General features: G+C 40.6%; 1 protein-coding gene across 1 annotated transcript in view; it reads left to right on the top strand.

Moving 5' to 3' along the window:
- Nucleotides 1–4,190: 4,190 nt before the first annotated feature.
- LOC126284139 (D-altritol 5-dehydrogenase-like) overlaps nt 4,191–27,372 on the top strand; it is a 190,268-nt gene continuing 167,086 nt past the window's right edge. The window contains exons 1-2 of the mRNA XM_049982855.1: nt 4,191–4,274; nt 8,752–8,845. The gene's annotated coding sequence lies outside the window, so the exon portion shown is untranslated. The remainder of the gene's footprint in view (nt 4,275–8,751; nt 8,846–27,372) is intronic.

Raw genomic sequence — 27,372 nt, 5'->3', positions numbered from 1 at the left:
GTCTGGATGATTGTCTGGCCTTGCAACGTCAACCAACACGGCCTTGTTGTGCTGGTACTGCGGACGGCTGAAAGTAAGGGGAAACTACAGCCATAATTTTTCCAAATGGCATGCAGCTTTACTGTTGGTTAATTGATGATGGCGTCCTCTTGAATAAAATATGCTGGAGATAAGGTAGTCCCTCATTCAGATCTCCAGGCGGGGACTACTCAGGAGGACGTCGTTATCGGGAGAAACAAAAATAGTGTTCTACAGATCTACGGATCGAAGCGTGGAATGTCAGATCCCTTAAAAGGGCAGTTAGTTTACAAAATTCAAAAAGGAAAATGGATAGGTAAATGTAAATGCCGTGTGACTAGGGCCTCCTGTCGGATAAACCTTTCGTTGGGTGCAAGTCTTTCGATTTGACGCCACTTCTGCGACTTCCGCGTCTGTGGGGATGAATTGATGATGATTAGAACAACACCCAGTCCCTGAGCGGAGAAAGTCTCCGGCCCAGCCAGGAATCGAACCTGGGCTAAAGTTAGATAGTAAAGTTCGGTGGCAGGAGGAACAAGACTTCTGGTCAGGTTAATACAGAGTTATAAACACAAAATCAAATAACAGTAATGCAGGAGAAGGTTTAATAATAAATAAAAAATAGGAACGCTTATAAGCTACTACGAACAGCATAGTGAATGCTTTATTGCAGCCAAGATAGGTAGGAAGCCCACGCCTACTACAGTAGTATACGTTTATATGCCCACTAGCTCTGCAGATGATGAAGAGATCGAAGAATTGTATGATGTGATAAAAAAAATTTCAGATAGTTAGTGGAAACGAAAATTTAATAGTTATGGGGGACTGGAATTCTATTGCAGGAAAAGGAAGAGAAGGAAAAGTAGTAGGTGAATGTGGAAAGGGGGCAAGGAATGAAAGAGGAAGCGGCGTGGTAGAATTCTGCACAGAGCATAACCTGATCATAGCTAACACTTGGTTTAAGAAGCATGACAGAAGATTGTTTACGTGGAAGAGGCCTGGAGACTCTAAGATTTCAGATACATTACATAATGGTGAGACAGAGACTTAGGACCCAGGTTTTAAACTGTAAGACATTTCCAAGGGCAGATGTGGACTCTGACCACAATTTATTGGTTATGAACTATAGACCAAAACTGCGAAAAGGCATGGCTTTAAGGAGATTTGATGTGGATAAACTGGAAGACCCAGAGTTTGTAGAGCGTTTCAGAGACAGCATTACGGAATCGTTGACAAGGTCAGTGGAAAGTAATACAGTAGAAGAAGAATGGGTAGCTTTGAGTGATGAAAGAGTGAAGGCAGCAGAGTATCAAGTACGTAAAAAAACGAGGGCTAGTAGACAACCTTGGGTAACAGAAGAGATACTGAATTTAATTGATGAACGGAGAAAATATAAAAATGTAATAAATGAAGCAGGCGAAAAGGAATACATACATCTCTAAAATGAGATCGACAGGAAGTGCAAAATGGCTAAGCAGGGATGGCTGGAGGGCAAATGTAAGGATATAGAAGTAAATAATACTAGGGGTAAGATAGATACTGCCTACAGCAAAATTAAAGAGACCTTTGGAGAAAGGAGAACCACCTGTATCAATGTCAAGAGTTCAGATGGAAAACCAGTCCTAAACAAAGAACGGAAAGCAGAAAGGTGCAAGGAGTAATAGAGGGCCTGCACAAGGGCGATGTATTTGAGGACAATGTTACGAAAATGGAAGAAGACGTAGAGGGAGATGAAATGGGAGATATGATACTGCGTGAAGAATCTGACAGAGCACTGAAAGACTTAAACGGAAACAAGGCCCTGGGAGTAGACAACATTCCATTACAACTACTGACAGCCTTGGGAGAGCCAGGCCTATCAAAACTCTACCATCTAGTGAGCAAGATGTATGAGACAGGCGAAATACCCTCAGAATTCGAGAAGAATATAACAATTCCAATCCCAAAGAGCACAGGAGTTGACAGGTGTGAAAATTACCGAACTATCAGTGTAATAAGTCACGCTTGCAAAATACCAACACGAATGTTTTACAGATGAATGAAAAAACTGGTAGGAGCCGACCTTGGGAAAGGTTAGTTTGGATTCTGTAGAAATGTTGGAACACGTGAGGCAATACTGACCCTACAAGTTATCTTTGAAGATAGGTTAAGGAAAATCAAACGTGCATTTCTAGCATTTGTTGACTTAGAAAAAGCTTTGGACATTGTTGAATGGAACACTCTCTTTCAAATTCTGAAGGTGGCAGGTGTAAAATGCAGGGAGTAGAAGACTATTTACAATTTGTACAGAAACCAGATAGTAGTTATAAGAGTCAAAGGGCTTGAAAGGTCAGCAGTGGTTGAGAAGGTAGTGAGACAGAAGTGTAGCCTATCCTCGATGTTATTCCATCTTCTATTGAGCAAGCAGTAAAGAAAACAAAAGAAAAATTTGGAGTAGGAATTAAAATCCAGGGAGAAGAAATAAAAACTGTGGGGTTTGCCGACGACATTGTAATTTTGTCAGAAACAGCAAAGAACCTGGAAGAGCAGCTGAAGAGAAAAGACATTGTCTTGAAAGGAAGATATAGGATGAACAAACCTCAACAAAAGCAAGGCAAGGCTAATGGAATGTATTCGAATTAAATCAGGTGATTCTGAGGGAATTAGATTAGGAAATGAGATACTTTAAGTAGTGAACGAGTTTTTGCTATTTGGGGAGCAAAATAACTGATGATGCTCGAAGTAGAGAGGATATAAAATGTAGACTGTCTATGGCAAGGAAAGTGTTTGTGGAGAAGCGAAATTTGTTAACATCGAGTATAGATTTATGTGTCAGGAAGTATTTTCTGAAAGTATTTGTATGGAGTGTAGCCACATATGAAAGTGAAATATGGACAATAAACAGTGTAGACAAGAAGAGAACAGAAGCTTTCGAATTGTGGTGCTATGGAAGAATTCTGAAGATTAGATTGGTAGATCACGTAATTAATGAGGAGGTACTGTATAGAATTGGGGAGAAAAGGAATTTGTGGCACCACTTGACCAGAAGTAGGGATTGGTTGGTAAGGACACGTTCTAAGGCATAAAGGGATTACCAGTTTAATATTGGAGGGGAGTGTAAAGGGTAAAAATCGCAGAAGGAGACCAGGAGATGAGTACACAAAGCAGATTCAGAAGGATGTATGTAGGTTGTAGTTATTTGGAGATGAAGAGGCTTACACAGTATAGATCAGCATGGAGACCTGCATCAGACCAGTCTCGGGACTGAAGACCACAACAAAAACAACATAGAGTAGGACCTACTTTCAAGAGCGTGTGCTACAGCTTCTGACCAGTCATCTCATTTGAGTTTGTTTCCCACAGGTTTACACTTGGACCATAGAAGATATACTGCACATGACGTAATTGTGTAGAAATAAACATCTCGTCAGCTGACAAGCGACAGCACCTACTGGCAGGTCATTTGTGAAATACTCTTCAATTGGTCTTTGTCATGATTGTAATATTTAAAAAAAATTACTTGATTACAATGGTGGAATCTGTAACGAAAGATGTATGAAAGGAAGTAAAACATCGTTGCACAGGGAAAGCTGCTAAAAAACAAACACTTTTTCTAAATTAAGTCAAGGAATTTATAAGCTGAAGCTGCGTGATATCGTTACCTAGCTGACGCTAATGGTCTTCCATTTGAATGTCTCTAAATGTAACGAACTAAATGCTTAGCGCCGTTATACACAAATGGAAAAAAATAGTAGCACCAAAAAGGAATTGTGTGATATAAACGAAAGCTGGCGTGTCGTGCTACTAAATCTGAAACATGATGTCTTTTCAAATTTCCAGCTAGTCGCATTAGAGTGGCGCTAGTAACACCATTATGAGAATGCAAATCAGATTTGCTTCAAAAACGCGCTGTAACGGTCGTAAACGTTACTTACCTTTGAGACTGGACGTAGTAGTGAGTTGATTTCAGTTAAAAATGCTTGATATCAGCTACAACGACAATAACGTTAATTGTTGGTTCCACTATGCATAATAATTAATGACACAAACGCAACTTTTCTCCTTTGTCATGTGACATAGCTATTGGTTTCAAATCTTAAGTGCCAAAGATTTGGACAGTTCTAGGCTGTTATTTCTTGTTGAGTTTCACAGATGTTAATAGATGAGTTGGCGCTCTGTTTTTGTTAAATTCTAGTAATTAGGACGAATATGATGGCATAACCAAATTATCCCAGTGAAGAGTACCTTGACCTGTCGGAAGCAACATCAAGAATACGGCAAGTAATATTTTAATTTTGAGTTGCTAAAATATAATAAGAGTAACAGAAATGGCGAAAAATAAGATATTGTCGTCCAAATGCTAGTAAACCCATACTGTCCTTAAAGCGACAGTTAACTCTGTATTGATATAGTTTTCGAAACATCTGCACTTAGATTTTCTTGTGTTTTGGGTAGTATTATGATTCATCATGCAGTCGTGTTGCTGTTCTCTCCTAGTCGACAGGAACACTCAAAAGCTTCCTTGATGGTTTCTGGAGTTCAACGGCTTTTACGTCGCAATCCGTGCTTTGAAAACTACTGTAAAATGTTTCTTCCCATTCCATTCGCTTACGAACAATGACTGTTTCACTACGATATTGCTTTACATTTCGTTAATCACTTAAAAGTAAACAATATTGTGTTTGTAGATCAATGAGTGACATTATGCACAAAATATCTTTCTACAAAAACTCGGCGATACCACTCGACTTTACTCATTTCACGGCTTCCTTTCCTGTAATCAAGTAGAACTTATTATTTATTTCATCACTATAGTTTCAATAGTGACTGTCTTCCGTTGAGGAGTATTCGAGGTATAGGCGTACTTACAATTAATAGCATATATCTTTCTATGCCATCTGCTTTGTGATGATAATAATTTTTAGAGGGTCATCCTATGATAACTAGTCTATGCTCCTAGCCTCCCTTCGATGACATCTAAGGTTTCGTTGAAATGTGATATTGAGATTCCAAAAGTTAGTTAAGGAAACGCCACAAATTTGTAGCTCATGGTACGCCATATTTAAGGTGCTATACTCATTCAATTGACAGTGGTTGGAATATTATGCATGACTTTCCAATGTTTTGGAGAAAAGTTTACATAGTAGTTAACAGCGCTCTCCCTGTGATACTTAATACATCAATTCACTGCACACTGTAGAAACTAACTTACCAATTTAAGAATTAAAGGATGAATAGTTTGGTTTCCATGGCCGCTCAAAGCTGAGAAAAATTTCTTCAGGGCAGATATTTCCCATAGTTTGATCATTAGTTTTTTCTAAACAAAAAAACTTAAGGCAGGCCTCCTATTGTATGAATAAAAAGCCCTGTATGATTAACAACGTTAGCAAGTTGTAGGTATTACACTTACTTAATTTCAAATATATTTTTAAGATAAAGAGGGTTCCAAAAGAAAAATTTGCATTAAATTTCACTCCTTTTTGAAGTCCTAACTCTCAAAAGGAATATTCCATTTTTTTTTACATTTAGCTACCAGTTGAAAGCGCTTATCTTTGTCTACAAGAGTGTTATTTGTTTCGCTGTTTCCGTAAATTCTGTGCTATTTAATCACTTAAGCACCCACATCATTACTCCTGTTTGTTGGGATCACACCTGTGAGGACCAACCATAGGAATTTGTTCAGTTATTTTAGTTACACAGGCCATCAAGAGGAATTTTCAGGTATTGAATATACAAATCAGATATAAGGTGTTGGAGTTACAACTCCTTCAGGAATGTGCTGAACTGTTTTGACATTACTGTATGTAAAGATGAATAATTTTCTGTTTTTCCTTCTCCTATTCTTTCTGCATCACTATCAGTTATATGTCACAGTGCTAGTTACTTATTGATGGATAACTAATAACAAAAGGATTTTCAAGGCCAATACCAACAACAGTATATAACTTAAAACTGAAGACGTATCAAACAGATGCATAGGAAGGATGAGCTTGCAAACAAAAGCCAAGATTTGGTGCATATGGCAACTTAGCGAAAATTAAAAATAAGTAGTTATCGATAAGAGAGTGGATATGTACACTATATATATATATATATATATATATATATATATATATATATATACTACTCATCACTTTCTGGGAACACAAACACACACATGTGTGTGTTTGCATGTGCCATCATGTGTACTATTTTCTGTCTTCATAGATGAGCTATTTACTATCACGGTAAGGCCCACAAATTATTTGTTGAAAAATACAGAAGTTACCATATGCAATTTGGACCAAAAATTAGTATGTTATACACTGTGTGGTGAGAAGTATCCAGACACCCCCAAAAACATACGTTTTTCATATTAGGTGAATTTTACTGCCACCTACAGCCAGGTACTCCTTATTAGCGTCACTGATTAGATATTGTGAAAGAGCAGAATGGGGCATTCCACAGAGCTCATGGACTTTGAATGTGGTCAGGTGATTGGGTGTCACTTGCGTCATATGTCTGTACACGAGATTTCCACACTCCTAAACATCCCTAGGTCCACTGTTTCCGATGTGATAGTGAAGTGGAAACGTGAAGGGACACGTACAGCACGAAAGCGTACACGCTAACCTCGTCTGTTGACTGACAGAGACCGCCGACAGTTGAAGAGTGTCGTAATGTGTAATACGCAGACATCTATCCAGACCATCACACAGGAATTCCAAACTGCATCAGGATCCACTGCAAGTACTATGACAGTTAGGCGGGAGGTGAGAAAACTTGTATTTCATAGTCGAACGGCTGCTCACAAGCCGCACATCACGCTGTTAAATGCCAAACGACGCGTCGCTTGGGGTAAGAAGAGTAAACATTGAACAATTGAACAGTGGAAGAACGTTGTGTGGAGGGACGAATCACGGTACACAATGTTGCGATCCGATGGTAGGGTGTGGGTATGCCGAATACCTGGTGAACGTCATCTGTCAGGGTGTGTAATGCCAACAGTAAAATTCAGAGGCTATGGTACTATGGTGTGGTCGTGTTTTTCATGGAGGGGCTTGAAACCCTTGTTGTTTTGCGTGGCACTATCACAGCACAGGCCTACATTAATGTTTTAAGCACCTTCTTGCTTCCTACTGTTGAAGAGCAATTCGGGGATGGCAACTGCATCTTTCAACACGTCGAACACCTGTTCATCACACATTGCCTGTGGCGAAGTGGTTACTGTTCAATAACATCCCTGTAATGGACTAGGTTGCACAGAGTCCGGACCTCAATTCTATAGAACGCCTTTGGGATGTTTTAGACCGCCGACTTCGTGTCAAGCCTCACCGACCGACATCGATTCCACTCCTCATTGCAGCACTCCGTGAAGAATAAGCTGCCATTCCCCAAGAAACCTTTCAGTACCTGACTGAACGTATGTCTGCAAGAATGGAAGCTGTCATCAAGGCTAAAGGTGGGCCAACACCATACTGAATTCCAGTATTACCTATGAAGGGTGCCGTGAACTTGTAAGTCATTTTCAGCCAGGTGTTATATACTATTGATCAGATAGTGTACTACAAGTGGGGCGTTATCGTCTCAACCATTCGACACTATGTAAACCAGTAACATCCCACAGTAGCTCCTTAGCTCATCCCTGTGCTATGACCAACTCTATGAGGTAAGGGTACATTTTGTACCTCAGACCCAGAAATTCTACCATCAGTGACCCACTCGTCTCGTCTTCCATGAGACCAAACACGTTTTTTCTGGCCAGTATTATGCTATATGGGTTATGAGACTCTTCAAACACAGACATATTGAGTGAATTTTGGAGACACGTCATCACCTCATATGGATCATAGCTCTTTGCCCAGTAGATGAAAGTGTTAAGATTCATGTAAAGCAACTTTGGTACTTCAAAATTAGTTTATCACAATTTCATACTGAAACTGATGCATGTGGAGTTTGGAGAGGTCTGATGTACACAAATTCTTAAACTTCTGATCTTCATCATCACCAGTTCCACGAATTTATCATAAAGAATAGTCATACAGTTATGTGAATTTCATGTTGCAATTTCGCTCTCCCCTCCTCCTCCCACTGCACAGCGTCCATGGAGACGAGGCGCACGCCAGAGCTTAAGTTAGGTCTTGGTGTTGACTTAGTATTTACCGTATGTACAGCATTTTTAAAATGTGACTACCCCTATTCAGGCTGTTTTAGTTTTATTTCTAGCCCATACCGTCTTAGTCAAATTATAGATTCAGTTATATCTTCTGAAGAAGGCTCTATTATTTGGGCTGAAACCTAGGCAAAGTTTGGTTTCATTACCACAATCGAGGCTGATAGTTTCTTATATATTAGATTATCACTATTGCTGACTGTGTTGTAATGTTGAAAGTAAAAAAATTAGATATGTAAATCGTATTACTTTTGCTTCTCCTACAACTATTTGTTTTTGAGAATTGTGGATAGTACTTGTGATGTAGGTTTATTCTAAATGTTATTGATGGCGATGTAGTGGGAGATGTAAATGCTGAATTGAAGTATGAAACATTGGATTATGTACATAATATAACATATGATGAAGGTGAAAAGTGAATACAATCACTTATCATTACTGCAACACAATGTAAGTACCAGAAATTGTTATTACTAATGACATCATTAATTATTTTGTGTGTGTGTGTGTGTGTGTGTGTGTGTGTGTGTGTGTGTGTGTGTGTGTGTGTGTGTGTATGTGCACATGTGCATTATGCTTATCAATCCCACTCTTCCTTGCAGGAGTATTACCACCTTATGGAAGAGGGCTTAGAACACTGCAGCCACACCCAAGTATGATGTGTCCATCTTCACCACAGCCCTGACCATCAAACTGGTAGTAACCACTTCTGAGCCCATTGCCGACACTACATACAGTAGCCCCATCGCCCCATCCTGGAGCATCATGCTGCAATTGGCCACCAACTTTCTGGCTCTAGTAGTAACAGCAGCAGCTGTACAGCCTGCCTTTTTAATAAACACCAGGTGAATCATGCAGCTGCTTTGAAGTACTCTGCAGCTGCTTGTGCTTTTGGGGATCAGCTGTTGCAGTCCCACACTGGTCACACCAATGTGGGGTACTGAGTTCTCTTTACATTCCTTTTTGGTTGTCAAGCAAGGCTGGAAAGAGAGCTCCCTGAAATCATCATCACCCAGCAGTATTTCACCATCAGCTGCAAAGGTGCAAGACAGGTCTGCACTGTGAGGTGGTACACAGCCTAACCCCACATACTCAAAGATGGTGATAATGCTGTAGAAATTTTTTTGTTAGAATTTGGGAAAAATATGGCGTAATTTCGAGGGTTGCATCAGTTACAGACTGGTGTGGAACTTGTACCAAGAGCATCACACTGAGGCTTTTTCTTTATATCTAGGAAAGAGGACCTGGTAAGGCACTCAGCTGTGTACTCCATTTTGATATGTACTCACATGTCTTTGCTCCAGTTAGTAAGGAAGTCCAGTTCTATCGCCCTTCCTCCAGATATTCCACGTTAAACAGGCTTGTATTAATGTCCAGAATACTAGAAAGAAGAATAAATTTTGCTTTACATGCTCGCTTCTGGCTTGTGATAGAAGTTAACCAAAAAATGCAATGGCTATGGGTGCATACAAAACAACTAAGTCTGTGAGCATCATAATTTTGAAGAAATTTTGATCACAAACCCAGACCTACCAAAATTTTAGAGGCAAACCCTAGTTATTCAGTTCATGTTTATGGTCTGGATGTAGATAAGAAAAAAAAACATGCTGGGAAATGTGAATATAGACCCCACTACTTTGCCAAAGTAGCTGGTCAGCATCCCAAACATGTAGATTTATTACTATTCTGCAAGAGTGAGAATCATCACTGCATCTGGATCAGAAACATGTCCTGCCTACTTTCTGCCCAACTTTTGAAATACATACATTACAAAAGTTTTGCATCACCTCGCTTCCGAGAGTTCCAGAACCTGTAGAGTTCAAGGGTGGTGGTCCAGATTTCTGTACACACCGGTACCTCTAATACCCAGTAGCATGTCCTCTTGCATTGATGAATGTCTGTATTCGTTGTGGCATACTATCCACAAGTTCATCAAAGCACTGTTGGTCCAGATTGTCCCATTCCTTAACGGAGATTTGGCAGAGATCCCTCAGAGTGGTTGGTGGGTCAAGTCGTCCACAAACAGTATTTTCAGTCTATTACAGGCATGTTCGATAGGGTACATGTCTCGTGAAGATGTTGGCCACTCTATTCGAGCGACGTCGTTATCCTGAAGGCAGTCATTCACAAGATGTGCACAACGGGGGCGCAAATTGTTGTCCATGAAGAGGAATGCCTCGCCAATATACTGCCGATATAGTTGCACCATCGGTCGGAAGATTGCATACACCTATTTTATATCTATTGCTGCGCCTTCCGTGACCGCAAGCAGCATACGTTAGCCCCACACAATGCCATCTCAAAATAGCAGCGTACCTCCACCTTGCTGCACTAAGGCGTTCAGCCTGATTGGGTTGTCTCGAAACACGTCTCCGACGATTGTCTGGTTGAAGGCATATGTGACACTCATAGGGGAAGAGGACGTGATGCCAATCCTGAGTGGTCCATACGGCATGTTGTTGGGCCCATCTGTACTATGCTGCACAGTGCTGTGGTTACAAAGATGGATCTCACCATGGACGTCAGGACTGGAGTTGCACATCATGCAGGCTATGCTGCACAGTTTGAGTCGTAACTTGACGACGTGCGGCTCCACGAAAAGCATTATTCGACATGGTGGCGTTGTTGTCAGGGTTCCTCTGAGCTATAATCCATAGGTAGCGGACATCCACTGCAATAGTAGCCCTTGGGTGGCCTGAGCGAGGCATGTGTTTGGTTCATTCCGAGGATTTCTGGACACTTCCCTTGTTGAGAGCCCTTCCTGTCACAAAGTAACAATGTGGACGCTATCGAACCGAGGTATTGACTGTTTAGGCATGGTTGAACAACAGACAACACTAGTTGTGTACCTCCTTCCTGATGGAATGAGTGAAACTGATCAGCTGTTGGACCCACTCCATCTAATAGGCGCTGCTCATGCATGGTTGTTTACATCTTTGGGTGTCTTTAGTGACATCTCTGAACAGTCAAAGGGACTGTGCCTGTGATACAATATCCACAGGCAACGTCTATATTCAGGAGTTCTGTGAACTGGGGTGATGCAAAAGTTTTTTTGATATGTGCATAATGAGGCAAGAGATTTTTGTCACATGTACCTCAACTCTTTCACTAAGTGCAAGTGTTTAATAAGGGACGTGATTGATTGCTTCAGCCAGGAACCAGCATGCATGAAAATTCCTATCCAGGATAAAAAAGGCTTACAGTTTAAGAGTGCCCACATCCAGGAATACTGCCCCTTCATTGTATATGCAGACTTTGAGCCCTTACTATGTAGTTCCCACATTGTGAAGGTGATCTCATAGCCTCTTACACCACTTTCAAAGAAATGCATGTACCATATATAGTGGCGTATAAAGTTGTCTGCTCATATGACTCTAATATCTATCAGTTTGAATCATATGTTGGGGATAACCCTGTCAGATGGTTGCTCTCTTGGCTGAAACAAATTTCTGTGAGTGTTGGAGAGATTTGTTGCAACAACATTCCAATGGCCAAATTGCTGCAAAATGTCACATTGTACAAGAAGACAGTTATTGTCATATTTTTGGCCTGCCTGCCATTGGATAGATATGCAGAAGCTCCTCTTTGGGTCCACTGTCATCTAGCAGGGAAGTTCTGTGGTGCAGCTCCCAATGCATGCATATTGAAAGTGAAACTGCCACAACATATACCCAGCTTCCTCCATAATTTGAGCACCAGGAGTGCCATCATGGTGGTGCAGATGATTCTCCACATGTGATGTGGCAAGTAGTCGCTCCATCATGGGGCCATGAGCTATATACTGCTCTGCAGCTGGAAGTTAGCCTAACGTACAGTGATGACAAATATTTCATCTGTATGGATGGGACCAAGACCCTGCCAGTCTCATATTATTCACTTGTGTGTGATTGCCTGTGTGTGTGTGTGCATGTGTGCATGTGAGCTTGAAAAATTGTGTGTAATATTTTATGCACAATATGTGTACATGTATGTACATACATGTATGTGTAGTTTTCCTCTCTTCCAGCTGTCTGCTGCTAGGCCCCTCAGAAACACTGTAAAGATTGTACACTACTGGCCATTAAAATTGCTACACCACGAAGATGACGTGCTACAGATGCGAAATTTAACCAACAGGAACAAGATGCTGGGATATGCAAATGATTAGCTTTTCAGAGCATTCACACAAGGTTTGCGCCAGTGGCGACACCTGCAATGTGCTCCTATGAGGAAAGTTTCCAACCGATTTCTCATACACAAACAGCGGTTGGCCGGCGTTGCCTGGTGAAACGTTGTTGTGATGCCTCGTGTAAGGAGGAGAAGTACGTACAGTCACGTTTCCGACTTTGATAAATGTTGGATTGTAGCCTATCGCGATTGTGGTTTATCATATCGCGACATTGCTGCTTGCGTTGGTCGAGATCCAATGACTGTTAGCAGAAACCAATGGAATCGGTAATACAGAGGGTAATACAGAGCGCCGTGCTGGATCCCAACGGCCTCGTATCACTAGCAGTCGAGATGACAGGCATCTTATCTGCAGGGCTGTAACGAATCGTGCAGCCACGTCTTGATCCCTGAGTCAACAGATGCGAACATTTGCAAGACAACAACCATCTGCACGAACAGTTCGACGACGTTTCCAGCTGCATGCACTATCAGCTCGGAGACCATGGTTGCAGTTACTCTTGACGCTGCATCACAGACAGGAGCGCCTGCGATGGTGTACTCAATGATGAACCTGGGTCCACGAATGGCAAACGTCATTTTTTCGAATGAATCCAGGTTCTGTTTACAGCATCATGATGGTCGCATCCGTGTTTGGCGACGTCACGGTGAACGCACACTGGAAGCGTGTATTCATCATCGCCATACTGGCGTATCACCCAGCGTGATGGAATGGGGTGCCACCTCTTGTTCGCATTGACGGCAGTTTGAACAGTGGACGTTACATTTTAGATGTGTTACGACTGTGGCTCTACCCTTCATTCAGTCCCTGCGAAACCCTACTTTTCAGCAGAATAATGCATGACCGCATGTTGCAGGTCCTGTACGGGCCTTTCTGGATACAGAAAATGTGCGACTGCTGCCCTAGCCAGCACATTTTCCAGATCTCTCATAGGCCATCCCCGTTTTCAAGAAGGTACGTTGAACAGATGTGCAGAACTAGACCTATATCTCCAACGTCGATCAGTTGTAGAATTTTGGAAGACGTATTATGTTCGAGTATAATGACTTTTCTGGAGACTAGAAATCTACTCTGTAGGAATCAGCATGGGTTTCGAAAAAGACGGTCGTGTGAAACCCAGCTCGTGCTATTCGTCCACGAGGCTCAGAGGACCATGGACACGGGTTCACAGGTAGATGCCGTGTGTTTTGACTTCCGCAAGGCGTTTGATACACTTCCCCATAGTCGTTTACTGAACAACGTAAGAGCATATGGACTATTTGATCAATTGTTTGATTGGATTGAAGAGTTCCTAGAAAACAGAAGGCAGCATGTCATTCTCAATGGAGAGAAGTCTTCCAAAGTAAGAGTGATTTCAGGTGTGCCGCAGGGGAGTGTCATAGGATCGTTGCTAATCACAATATACGTAAATGACCTTGTGGATGACATCGGAAGTTCACTGAGGCTTTTTGCAGATGATGCTGTGGTGTATCAAGAGGATGTAACAATGGAAAATTGTACTGAAATGTAGGAGGATCTGCAGCAAATTGATGCATGGTGCAGGGAATGGCAATTGAATCTCAATGTAGATAAGTGTAATGTGCTGCGAATGCATAGAAAGATACATCGCTTATCATTTAGCTACAAAATAGCAGGTCATCAACTGGAAGCAGTTAATTCCATAAATTACCTGGGAGTACGCATTAGGAGTGATTTAAAATGGAATGATCATATAAAGTTGATCGTCGGTAAAGCAGATGCCAGGCCTAGATTCACTGCAAGAATCCTAAGGAAATACAATCCGAAAACAAAGGAGGTAGGTTAAAGTACGCTTGTTCGCCCACTGCTTGAATAATGCTCAGCAGTGTGGGATCCATACCAGATAGGGTTGATAGAAGAGATAGAGAAGATCCAACGGAGAGCAGCACGCTTCGCTACAGGATCATTTAGTAATCGCGAAAGCATTACGGAGATGATAGATAAACTCCAGTGGAAGACTCTGCAGGAGAGACGCTCAGAACCTTGGTATGGGCTTTTGTTAAAGTTTCGAGAACATACCTTCACCTAAGAGTCAAGCAGTATATTGCTCCCTCCTAGATATATCTCGCGAAGAGACCATGAGGATGTAATCAGAGAGATTAGAGCCCACACAGAAGCTTACCGATAATCGTTATTTCCACTAACAATACGAGACTGGAATAGAAGGGAGAACCGATAGAGGTACTCAAGGTACCCTCCGCCACACACCGCCAGGTGGCTTGTGGAGTATAGATGTAGATGTAGATGTAGAATGAAAACGTGTGTTCAATGGTGGTCGAGCAACTGGTTTATCACAATACGCCAGTCATTACTCTTGATGAACTGTGGTATCGTGTTCAAGCTGCATGTGCAGCTGTACCTGTACACTCCATCCAAGCTTTGTTTGACTCAATGCCCAGGCGTGTCAACGCCGTTATTACGGCCAAAGGTGGTTGTTCTGGGTACTGATTTCTCAGGATCTATGCACCCAAATTGCGTGAAAATGTAATCACAAGTCAGTTCTAGTATAATATATTTGTCCAAAGAATACCCATTTATCATCTGCATTTCTTCTTGGTGTAGCAATGTTAAAGGCCAGTAGTGTACACATTGAAAACTGTGTACAGAAAAGAAAACGAAAGTATCGCTGCATTGTTGTATACGAGTGTACAGATCATCCTTTTGAAACTCTCTGAAATTTAATCTTACTCCGTATTTATAAACAACACAGAAAAAAATCCATAGTAATATTAGTATGAAAACAAAAAAAAGAATGTACCTATGCTAGATCTTTTTACAGCTAAAAAATTGTATGTATGTATCTTTAAACTGCATAAAAAGGGAAAATTATTGTCAATAAAAAAAACCATTGGTTATATATACCTGTTACTACTCACAAAAGAGCATAGTCCCTAAAAATGAAGAATTGATAACAATTTCAGTTATTCGCAATGTGCATTGTCGCACACCAACACCATTATAGCACGCAGAGGGAAGGTGTCGGAACTCTGCCTCTGTAATCCTCACCTATAACTCCTTAATTATTTGTCTGGCAGGCTGATAGCTAGACGCTGCCTCTGTGGATGTTATTTTCCCAGTGGAACTTCCCTCCCTCCCTGGTGGTGTGTGGTGGAGAGTCGCCACTCAGCACAGGTTGCTGACAGTGGTGACTTGTGCTCTTTTATATGCATTTGATTCATAGGACGGGACAACAAGAACAGTTTATGAATGTATCGTTCTTTCTTTATTCACACACACACACACACACACACACACACAGAGAGAGAGAGAAAGAGAGAGAGAAAGAGAGAGAGAGAGAGAGAGAGAGAGAGAGAGAGAGAGAGAGAGAGATACACATCATCATCATCATCATCAGACAATCATTCAGTTTTTTGCAATATTGTCCAAAAAACTGTTTTCTACATATTCTGAATTCAGCCTGAATCATATTCATGCCTAAGGTGTAATTACATACATAGGGGTTCCTTCACTATATTCAGCCTCCTCAGATTTTATAGTTACATGCTCAACACTTAAATTATTTGACACTGTTGAATACAAGCATTTATGTACTATGGAAACTGCATTATATTTACATTATTTGGACGCAAATACAGTGCAGAGTTACAATGTGCATTTCTAATTTATGTATGCCAGCATGATAGTTTATCCATTGCACTTGCTGGTTCACAGTATAAATCATACAAATTCAGAACACTTGAATGTTTTATGTAAATATGCATATCCCCTGAAGTTAACTCAAGTACAGCTTCACTGGGCATATCAGCTACTGAAATCTTACGCGCAAACATATAAATGTCAATAGAAGTATTAGCTGGATCATAATCTATGTCAATTTTCTTCTCTATATACTCCCTCATGCTGCCAAGATCGTATCTCTCACACTGTGAATATACGCCTTAGCTCCAACATGTTGAACATTTTTTGCATCTACAACTACTCCAAAGTCCATGTTAGGTGCTAGACCTACATTCACACATTTAGAACCACTAGCAGTCATATTGTATGTGTTGGCGAAGAATAGTAACCTTGTGGAACTTAGCTATGGCTTGATGAGTTGCGGAAGGTCCAGTCATGATACAGAAGATATGAATGACAATCGGACCAGTAAATATGGAAAATCATATGTGGGCTGCTACTTCAGTAGCAGTGCAGACGGTGATGTACCCAACACTTCAGTATCCTCATCCAGCACTTCTGCTGGGGTATGCTGTGCATCTAGAATAAAAAATAAAAAATCTATGTATAAACAACTGTATTTATAAATGATTAATAACAATATTATTATTAATTGAAGGGTAACACATTCAGCCTTCTGCTTTTTGGCCAAACTCTGATGATAGCATTGTATGACAATCTTTTCATCACCACCTACATACATCAAACGCTTGCTATTGGATGAGAGCAAAGTTGGGCGAAGGGTGGGGAGGGGATGACCCTGCCATTTGTCGCCAGTGACATTCAATGTGATATGCACAACTCCATCAACTATAATATGACACCAAAGATCATTTGAATGTTATCTTGTTCTCTGTAACCCTCTACTCCTCTTCACATGTAAATAGTTTAAATTTTACTAGTTTTTGAAGAGATGTCTTTATGAATCTACAGAAATCTTAGCACCACAGTGTAACAATCTTACTAACCTTCCTTGAAAATGAAGTGTGCTCACTGTTAGGATATTAATCAGTACTGTTCTCAGTTTCATATTTGTCAAGTCACCCATGAAGAAATGACCATCGCACCTAGCGAATTTTCCAAAAAATACGAGAATGTACGATGGAATCCAGCAAGACATGTTGCAAGCTGAAGTTACAACACTGCAAAATTTACCTGATAGATGGTAATGGTCATATACTTCTATGTCATTGGCAGCCTCAAACTACCTTTAGCAGAAATGACGTACATCAGAATGTTGGAAATGCAGTTCATTTTCCTGCAAAATTATTAGAGAAAATTATTATCATACAGTTCATCAACTTGAAACTCAGAGAGCTGCTGTTCTCCACATATCCGCTTAAAACAACCAATGATCCTGTCAAAACCTTTTATAAAATGAGCCACAAAATTGTATTTGGAAAAATAAATTGTTAAGACACTAACAGTATCCATCTTGTGATTAAGTTTTATCCTCACAGCAGAAAGCAGATAGTCTCGTTAACAGACTGTGTCATACACTTGAAAATAACTGAGAATGGGGATCATAACATGTAGTATACCACAAGCATCCGTGCTAGCCCCACACTTGTTTCTAACCTGCATAAATGTTTGTCTAATGACATTAAAAGGGGATTAGAAACTAACATTTGCTGATTACAAGAATACTAATCAAGGGTCCAAATTCAGTCCTAACAGACACATCCCAGATGATGGCTGAGCAATCATACAGATTGTTTACAGTTAAGTTTTAATCTTACAGTGACACCTATTTTGGAATATCAAACCAGTAATGAAGACCTGCCAACATCTGATTGAAGGTCAAACATTAAATGAAATATTCTGAAAAATTCCTTTGAGTCCTGTAGTATCATATGGAGTCAAGAAATACATAAGTTAATCAGGAAGCACAGTTCAGTGTACTTTTCCCATAGAAGTAGTGCTTGATTTGTAAAAAAAGAAAAAGATTCTGGTACTTTGACCTTCCAAAGGGTGGTTTTAAAATTTGGACTTCTTAAAACGTTATTTTAACGCTTTCTTGTGCATTTTAAAAGTGTGAATGCAACATCTGTTTTAGATCATTTCAACCACACCAAAAGTTCTCTCGAACTAGATCTCAAAATCTGAGGTTTTGATTTTTTTCGTTACAGGTACTGGTACAGCACATTACAGTGCAACATCACAAATTAAGCTGTTCTCAGAATATTTTTCATACTGTTCACCTAAAGACAAGAGTGATGTCTTATTTTACATATTTTTATTCCCTGTTATCTTGCAAAGCTATCTTCAGAGGCAGTGCTCATAAAGTAATGAAATGTTTATTCAGCAGAAGCGAGTAGTAAGAATGTTGTGTAAAGTAGACATATATATTTCTTTAAAAGGCCTTTTTAAAGCGCTTGAGACTCTTACGCTCTCTTCTCAACACATCTGCCCCTAAATCAGGTTTTTGCTGATAACAGAATTCTGTTCACGTGAACGACGATGTAAACAGTCTCAAACAAGACACAAAAATAATATTTCTGCAGACTTTGCCTCCTTGTCCAGTGCTCATCTAAAAAATAGCACTGTAAGGTACATAAGAAGACAGCAGTTTTTCTCACAGCGCCAGCTTTCTTTCTTATTTAATCGATTAAATTTAGACAGCATAAAAGAGAATCACATCGAGGGATATGGCAATAATTCATTGTTAGTAAATTTTGCAATAAAGTATATGGTCACTTTTTTTGAAACCCCATCATTTTCTCCCATTACAATGCAAAAGTTCGAAATTTAGCTCAGAGGTGCCTACAACCTTCCTGTGCAGTAGCGCCCTTCGAAGTCACCCTTGGAATCAGTGGCACTTCAAACAATAATGTGTCGACAAGGACAAAGTTCATGTGAAGTGTAAGGTGGGTTAATGATGTCATATTGTCACCACGTTTCACCATATTTCGGCTGAACGCCACTGTGGACGTGTTACATCATGGGAAGATCGTTACAACTCCCCTTCTCGACATTTGGCCCCTACTCCTGACGCCTCTGCCGCAGAGGCCAAAACCATGCTGCCTAGCATTGAAATCATGCAGTTTTCTTACACTCAGTGTTAAATCATGAGCTCTCTGGGGTCATGTCGAGGCCTATAATTATTTCTCCTGGGTCCCCCAGTCGCGTCTTGTGACATCGAGCCATCAAGTGGCTGGCACTGCCGCTAGATGTCACACTCCGTGAGCCCTTTTTAGAGCTCTGGTTGTACTTTTCGAGAGTTCTGAAAATGGCTGCAATCTATTTGAGTCACTGTCAGATTTGTTATGCAGAGTGTACGTGTTTGCACTCTGGTCACACAGCAAGTTATATAGATTTTATATCTGTAAGACTAAATATGACCTATCTGAGAAGGGAACATGTTCGATTTTCTTTGTGTATATTTATATGATTTGGAAGTCTCTGCCAAGACATCAATTTCCTAAAGCTATGTGACACACTTTAAAAAAAAAAGAAAAACTCGAGAAAATTACCCGTAAAAATCAAATTATTTCCGAGCACTTTCTGCGGCAAAATGTTTGGCAGATGTTTCATAGATCCCTGTAGATGAATGGATGAATGCATAACATTGAGGACTGGTGATATAAAGGTATGTGATTCAAATTTTCTTTCCAACGAATTTTTTTCTTACTTTTATTTAAGTTCTGCGTTTTTTGAAAGAGGAAATTACGATAAAGAAACACTGAACCATAATTTTGTAACAAAAATATCAACATTTTGTTTTCAATTATGGCCATATGAAACAAACTAGAATCTGACACAGGCATCTGAAATGACTTATATACTTGAAAAATACTCAATAATGAAGTTCACTCTATATTTCCTCTGTTTATTACTAATGCCCATTAATTTTTTCTTTATTCTCTCTGTGGAGAAGTAAACACACGAAATGCATCAGTATTATTGATGAAAATTCCTGACAGATTAATCAGGTTTTAATCTGTGAGGAAGTTTCATTTCAGCACACATTCCATAGCAGAGTGGTAATTCGTTCTACAATATTATTGATGTACATGTCATTTCAGATGTCTGTACCAAATTTTGTTTTATATGACTCACAACTGAAAATAAAAATAATATAATTAGAAAATTTTGATCCAGTTGTTTTTCTTATAATATCCACTTGTCAGAAAATATACAATTTAAATGAGAGCAAAAAATTTGTTTTAAAGGAGGTTTTAACCAAAGCCCCTTCCATCACCATTTGTTGACGCAATACATTCATCTGCAAGTACCTACAGGATGTTTGTCAAACGCTTTGCAGTTAACAGTGGATGGAAATTATTTAATTTTTAGTGGCAGCTTTTTCAAGTTTTTCTTTTTTAAAATTGTGTCACACTGCTGTAATAGAGTGATGTCTGAGCACAGACTTTCAAATCCTACAAATATATGTAAAGGAAATCGAACAGGGTCAGTCCAGTCAGATTTAGGTTCTCAGGCGTAAATCTAAACAGGGTGTTACAAAAAGGTACAGCCAAACTTTCAGGAAACATTCCTCACACACAAAGAAACGATGTTATGTGGACATGTGTCCAGAGACGCTTAATTTCCATGTTAGAGCTCATGTTAGTTTCGTCAGTATGTACTGTACTTCCTCGATTCACCGCCAGTTGGCCCAATTGAAGGAAGGTAATGTCGACTTCGGTGCTTGTGTTGACATGCGACTCATTGCTCTATCGTACTAGCGTCAAGCACATCAGTGTGTAGCATCAACAGGTTAGTGTTCATCACGAACGTGGTTTTGCAATCAGTGCAATGTTTACAAATGCGGAGTTGGCAGATGCCCATTTGATGTATGGATTAGCACGGGGCAATTGCCGTGGCGCTGTACGTTTGTATCGAGACAGATTTCCAGAACGAAGGTGTCCCGACAGGAAGACGTTCGAAGGAATTGATCGGCGTCTTAGGGAGCACGGAACATTCCAGCCTATGACTCGCAACTGGGGAAGACCTAGAACGACGAGGACACCTGCAATGGACGACGCAATTCTTCGTGCAGTTGACGATAACCCTAATGTCAGCGTCAGAGAAGTTGCTGCTGTAAAAGGTGACGTTGACCTCGTCACTGTATGGAGAGTGCTACGGGAGAACCAGTTGTTTCCGTACCATGTACAGCGTGTGCAGGCACTATCAGCAGCTGATTGGCCTCCACGGGTACACTTCTGCGAATGGTTCATCCAACGTCAATCGTCATTTCAGTGCAAATGTTCTCTTTATGGATGAAGCTTCATTCCAACGTGATGAAATTGTAAATTTTCACAGTCAACATGTGTGGGCTGACGAGAATCCGCACACAATTGTGCAATCACGTCATCAACACAGATTTTCTGCGAACGTTTGGGCAGGCATTGTTGGTGATGTCTTGATTGGGCCCCATGTTCTTCCACCTACGCTCAATGGAGCACGTTATCATGATTCCATATGGGATACCTGTGCTGCTAGAATATGTGTCTTTACAAGTACGACACAACATGTGGTTCATGCACGATGGAGCTCCTGCACATTTCAGTCGAAGTGTTCGTATGCTTCTCAACAACAGATTCGGTGACCAATGGATTGGTACAGGCGGACCAATTCCATGGCCTCCACGCTCTCCTGACCTCAACCCTCTTGACTTTCATTTATGGAGGCATTTGAAAGCTCTTGTCTACACCACCCCGGTACCAAATGTAGAGACTCTTCGTGCTCGTATTGTGGACGGCTGTAATACAGGACGCCATTCTCCATGGCTGCATCAGCGCATCAGGGATTCCATGCAATGGAGGGTGGATGCATGTATCCTCGCTAACGGAGGACATTTTGAACATTTCCTGTAACAAAGTGTTTGAAGTCACGCTGGTACGTTCTGTTGCTGTGTGTTTCCATTCGATGATAAATGTGATTTGAAGAGAAGTAATAAAATGAGCTCTAACATGGAAAGTAAGTGTTGCCAGACACATGTCCACATAACATATTTTCTTTCTTTGTGTGTGAGGAATGTTCCCTGAAAGTTTGGCCGTACCTTTTTGTAACACACTCTATAACCTGCTGTCTGACTACAGTGCAGACACATACACAGTGTATAACAAATCCGACAATAACTCAAATACATTGCAGTCATATTCATCAATCTTGAAAAGAATGATCAGAGCTTAAAGAATGACTCACTGAGTGTGGCATCTAGCGCCAGTGCCAGGCACTTGGTGGCCTTGACCCCAGGAAGTTCACGATTCAACGTAAAGGTTTGTTATGAGCTTATGGGTGGCTGCGAAAAATATTTTGAGCAAACCGCTGCTTACAATTGACTCGAAAAGACCATACAAGGTGACATAAAAGGCCTGAATGAAGCCAATCCTTTCCTTGGGGTATTCATTTCCATATATTCTGCCAGCGAAAACGAGAGTTTGCAATGGGTTGTGTAACAGAGCGATGTTCATTTTGGCGCTGTTGTCCCTTCCTCCCCCCCCCCCCCCCCCGGACTATTCAGCCATTCTCCACAAATATCACAGGGCTGCAACCACATAGAACATGATATCACCACTTTAGACTGTATCACCACTTTAGACTGTAGCTTTATATATAATTTTTGTTCTAGTATGCAGGTTGGAACAAATAGCCAGCACTCAAAGCCAATGTCGCAATGTCATCCAGAATAGGATCTTTATGCTTTTTCACACCTCCCCACATTGGTAGCAACTTCAGCGCTTAAGCATATCTTTTTTTGCACTTTAAATATTTCTCTGTACAGAGCTACCCATAGTCCAATTTCTAGGTGCTGGCAGGATAGGCAACCTTTTTGATAGTCTTCAGATTCTGCATGCAGCCAGTAAGCGCTGGTACAGTGGCTTATCGCCACACAGCTGCTTTTTTTTATTGATCACAATGACATCATTCTACAGATAGCTATCGCACATTGTGGCGTTTTTTTCTCATGTTATTGTCATTACTTTCAGTGTGTGGTGAAGATTCTGTGAATAACGATGACTGTCTTAGGCTCTGGCTCATCCCAGTGTAGATGAACTGAACTGTTTGTTTTACTCTGCATAATTAAGGAGACAACTGTCTTCTGCTGAGTTTAGACACGCTGTTGCCCTGTCTGGATATGACAGATCACTGTGGTGGTACATTGTGAACATGGTAGAGTGTGATAGTAAGGGTGCTGCAACAACTTCAGGAGACAGACCTTCCAGCACAGTCACACTATTGGGTGCCAGGCAGCCCGCTACTGTCAGGTGACAGCAGGGACTCTAGTTGACTGCCATGCCGCTGTTACTGGTCAAGTGATATCAGTGCAGATATTTGGCAATAGTTGAGGGAACTGGAGGTGCATTTGTGCAACTCAGTGAAGATGCCCAGCTTGGCATGTGCACATAATGTGACCAGTATGCAGTTTGCCAGACAGCGTGGGCTACGAAATATTGTTGTCTGATGCTTTTCACAGATAAGTCAGGCTTCTCCAGGGAGGATCATTATGGCATGATCTGTGTTTGGCATCGTGGTGTGGAGGTGAGGTGTCATCTGTACATCATTTTTCTACAGACTGCATTTGGGAGCAGCCCTTTCATGATTTGGGGAGGCATCTGACTAATCAGGGCACCACTTTTTGTCTGCATGCCAGGTCCAGCATTGAATGCCCAGCACCACCAGTATAAGACAGCGGAACTGTACATCATTCTGGAGGCTGCAGTGTTCATACTGATACAGGACAACACTTGGCCTCACATTGTCCTGGCCATTCGAGAGCCTCTCAATACAGCAGGAATACTAGTATTGGAATGGCTAGTCAAAGAACCTGACTTAAACCCAGTTTAAAATGTTCGGTATTTCATGTGTTTAAAGCTAAGGTGCCTTAATACCCACAGCTATGGTGCCTTAATAACCAGCCATGAACAGTTAAGGAATTGGGTGACGCATTACAAAACATCTGAGCAACATTCCTCAGGCCTAGATTTATTTCTTGATCCATAACAGTAGTCAACAGTGTCAGGCAGTCATTAGTACTAGAGTTGGAACCACCTAAAATTCAGTGAAATAATTTTAAAAGTCATTAAAATCAGAAAATTTGAACTTTCATTAAAGTAGAAGAGCTGAGTGGTGTTACAGCAGCACATTAGTACTTGCTGGCCACATGTGAAATCTGAGGGCTGTCGAAATGTTGCCTATCCCACTGTTGCCTTGGAATTGATGAATGGCTGTTTCTATACAGGGTGTAGCTCACAGTTAGTTCACCTCCTACTTTAACAGCAGATAGCAAAAGGTTATTATTCACAGTGTTGATAATTGTGTGGGGTCTGAGTAGGGTATGGTCAAATGGAGGGTGGGGGACGGGGGTGCCTCAGATATCAGTGCCGGGGGCACTCCTGTTCCTTACTGATATAAGTGTATGCCCTCTAGTATTATGGGTAACTCTAAAATATCTCTGTTTGCTGATGACACTAGCTCGGTAGTAAACGTTGTTGTGTGCAATGTTGCCTCGGTTTCAAATAGTGCATTTCATGACTCAAGTTCATGGACTGTAGAAAATAAACTAATGCCAAATCGCAGTAAGACTCAGTTTTTACAGTTTCTAGCACAAGAATCAACAAAACCCGACGTTTTAATTCCATAGAATTAGTGAAACTGAAGAGTCCAATTTCTATATGTTCAGATAGGTAGTAAATTGTCGTGGGAAGCTCATGTTCAGGATCTTGATCAAAGACTTAATGCTGCCATTTTTACTATACGAACAATATCTGAAGTAAGTGATTGTTCGACACGAAAATTAGTCTACTTTGCTTATTTTCATTCGCTTATGTCGTATGGTATTATATTTTGGGGCAACTGTTCCCATTCTAAGACGATAATTTTGGCTCAGAAACGGGTGTTTCAGGCAATAAGTGGTGTAAGTTTGCGAACTTCTTGTCAGCTCCTGTTCTCTAGTGTGGATATTTTGACATCGGCCTCTCAATGTACATATTCTTTACTGTCGTTTCTTGTTAACAGAATCATCTTATTCCAAAGAATAAGAAACATTCATTCAGCTAATAATCGGCAGAAATCCAATCTGCATTTGGATCATACTTCCTTAACTCATTTGCAGAAAGATGTGCAATATACTGCTGCATCAATTTTCAATAAGCTACCAAAAGAATTCAAAAATCTTACCAGTAACCCAAGCACTTTCAAATTGACACTGAAGAATTTCCTCATGGGTCACTCGTTCTGTTCTGTTGAGGAGTTCCTTGAAGATTACGCTGATTCTTATGTTATATTGTTTATTGCGTGTACTTAAACTTATGGCTTGATTTTTTGGGTTCATACACATTTTATTTTTATCTGTTATTCCATTTATGTTGTAATTTCACGTACTTACATGGTCCATGACCTTGGAGATTTGCTTCTAAATTTGGCCCTATGAAACTTGACACATAAATAAATAAAATAAAATCTATGCAGATATCATATAGGGTTTAACCAGACTGGGTGTTTTAGAGGGACTCTTTGCCACTTAATTCACATGCTCGTCGATGTGCACTCTTTCCCCTCCATAACCACATATCTAAATTTATATTTACACTCCGCAAACCACTGTGAAGTGCGAGGTAGAGGATGTATTCCACTGTTTCACTTGTTAGGGCTTTTTTCTATGGAGTATGGGAAGAATGATTAGTCAGACATTGTGCTCTTTATAATTAGACTAATCTTGTCTTCATGATCACTTGGGGAGTGTTACATAGTGGACTGTAATATTTTCTTAGATTCATCACTTAAAGTAGGCTATCCTAGTGTAGTTTGCATTTATCTTCAAGTGTCTGTCAATTCAGTTCTCTTACCATTGTCATGATACTCTCTCATGGGTCAAACAAACTTGTCACCATTCGTCTTGACCTCTTTTGCAGTTGTTCAGTATCTCCTCTTACTTCTGTTTGGTATGAATCCCACACGTTTCGATCCCATACACTAGGATGGGTCACACGAGTGTTTTGTAAGCAATCTCCTTTGTAGATTGATTGCATTTCTGTAGTATTCTACCAATGAACCTCAGTCTGACACCTGCTTTATCTACAACTGAGGCTATGTGATTGTTCCCTACAAAATTGTTACACCAAAGAACTTAAGTCTCTACAGATACCAGTTGTGACTCATTGGTACCATTGTCATGGGATATCCTGTTTTTTTTTCGTTTTGTGAAGTCCACAATTTTAAATTTCTGTGTGAGCTGCCAGTCTTTGCACCACTTTGGAATCTTATCAAGACCTGATCGAATATATGTGCGCTCTTTTCAGACAGCATGTCATTTTATATAAGTACATCATCAGGGAAAAGTTTGTGGATTCAATTAATGTTGTCTGCAAGGTCATTAACATACAACACGAAGTGAAATATTCGCCACACACTTTCCTGTGGCTCTGTCCATGAAGTTACCTACATTTGTAGGTGACTCTCCATCCAAGATATCGTGTTCTGGTCTCAAACCTCACTTGATATCCAATATGAACATGCATATACTGCCAGGAAAAAAATTTGCACACCTTTTTAGAGGTTTCCAGTTCAGTCAAGATTTATTGTTGCAACAGAGCATATGGAGTACATAAAATGATTACATTTACAAATAAGTAGCACAAGCTGTTTTGAGGTACCAGGTATCGATCCACGCTGAAACAAGCATATTAGTATATGGTGTAGGCTACATGGGTGGCAGTGCAGGCACTGATTCTGACGTCCAGTCGATTATACAGATGGTGAATAGCGTCCTGGGACATGCTATGCCATGCCTGCTCAACCTGTTCATGTAATTATATAAGAGCTATTGATTAATACGTTACATGAGCCCTCCTCATCCCATCATATCCCACACTTGCACAATTGGAGACAAGTCTAGAGATTGCACTGGCCAGGAAAGTTGATACACGTCTTACAGAGCAGGTTGAGTTTCACAGACAGTGTGCAGGCGAGTATTATTCTGCTGGAACAATGCATCACCTGCCTGCTGCACAAACAACAAAAGAATGGGTCTAACAACATTCAGTGGGTATTAAGTGCTGTTTAGTGTCACCTCCAGAAACATGATCTACATCTACATCTACATGATTACTCTGCAATTCACATTTAAGTGCTTAGCAGAGGGTTCATCGAACCACAATCATACTATCTCTCTACCATTCCACTCCCGAACAGCGAGCGGGAAAAACGAACACCTAAACCTTTCTGTTCGAGCTCTGATTTCTCTTATTTTATTTTGATGGTCATTCCTACCTATGTAGGTTGGGCTCAACAAAATATTTTCGCATTCGGAAGAGAAAGTTGGTGACTGAAATTTCGCCGCGTCGAAAAACGTCTTTGCTTTAATGACTTCCATCCCAACTCGTGTATCATATCTGCCACACTCTCTCCCTTATTA

Source organism: Schistocerca gregaria, chromosome 8 (assembly GCF_023897955.1).
Source record: "Schistocerca gregaria isolate iqSchGreg1 chromosome 8, iqSchGreg1.2, whole genome shotgun sequence".
Classification (NCBI taxonomy): Eukaryota; Metazoa; Arthropoda; class Insecta; order Orthoptera; family Acrididae; genus Schistocerca; species Schistocerca gregaria.
The sequence above is the reverse complement of the archived record's forward strand: the minus strand, read 5'-3'. Positions and strand labels throughout refer to the sequence as shown.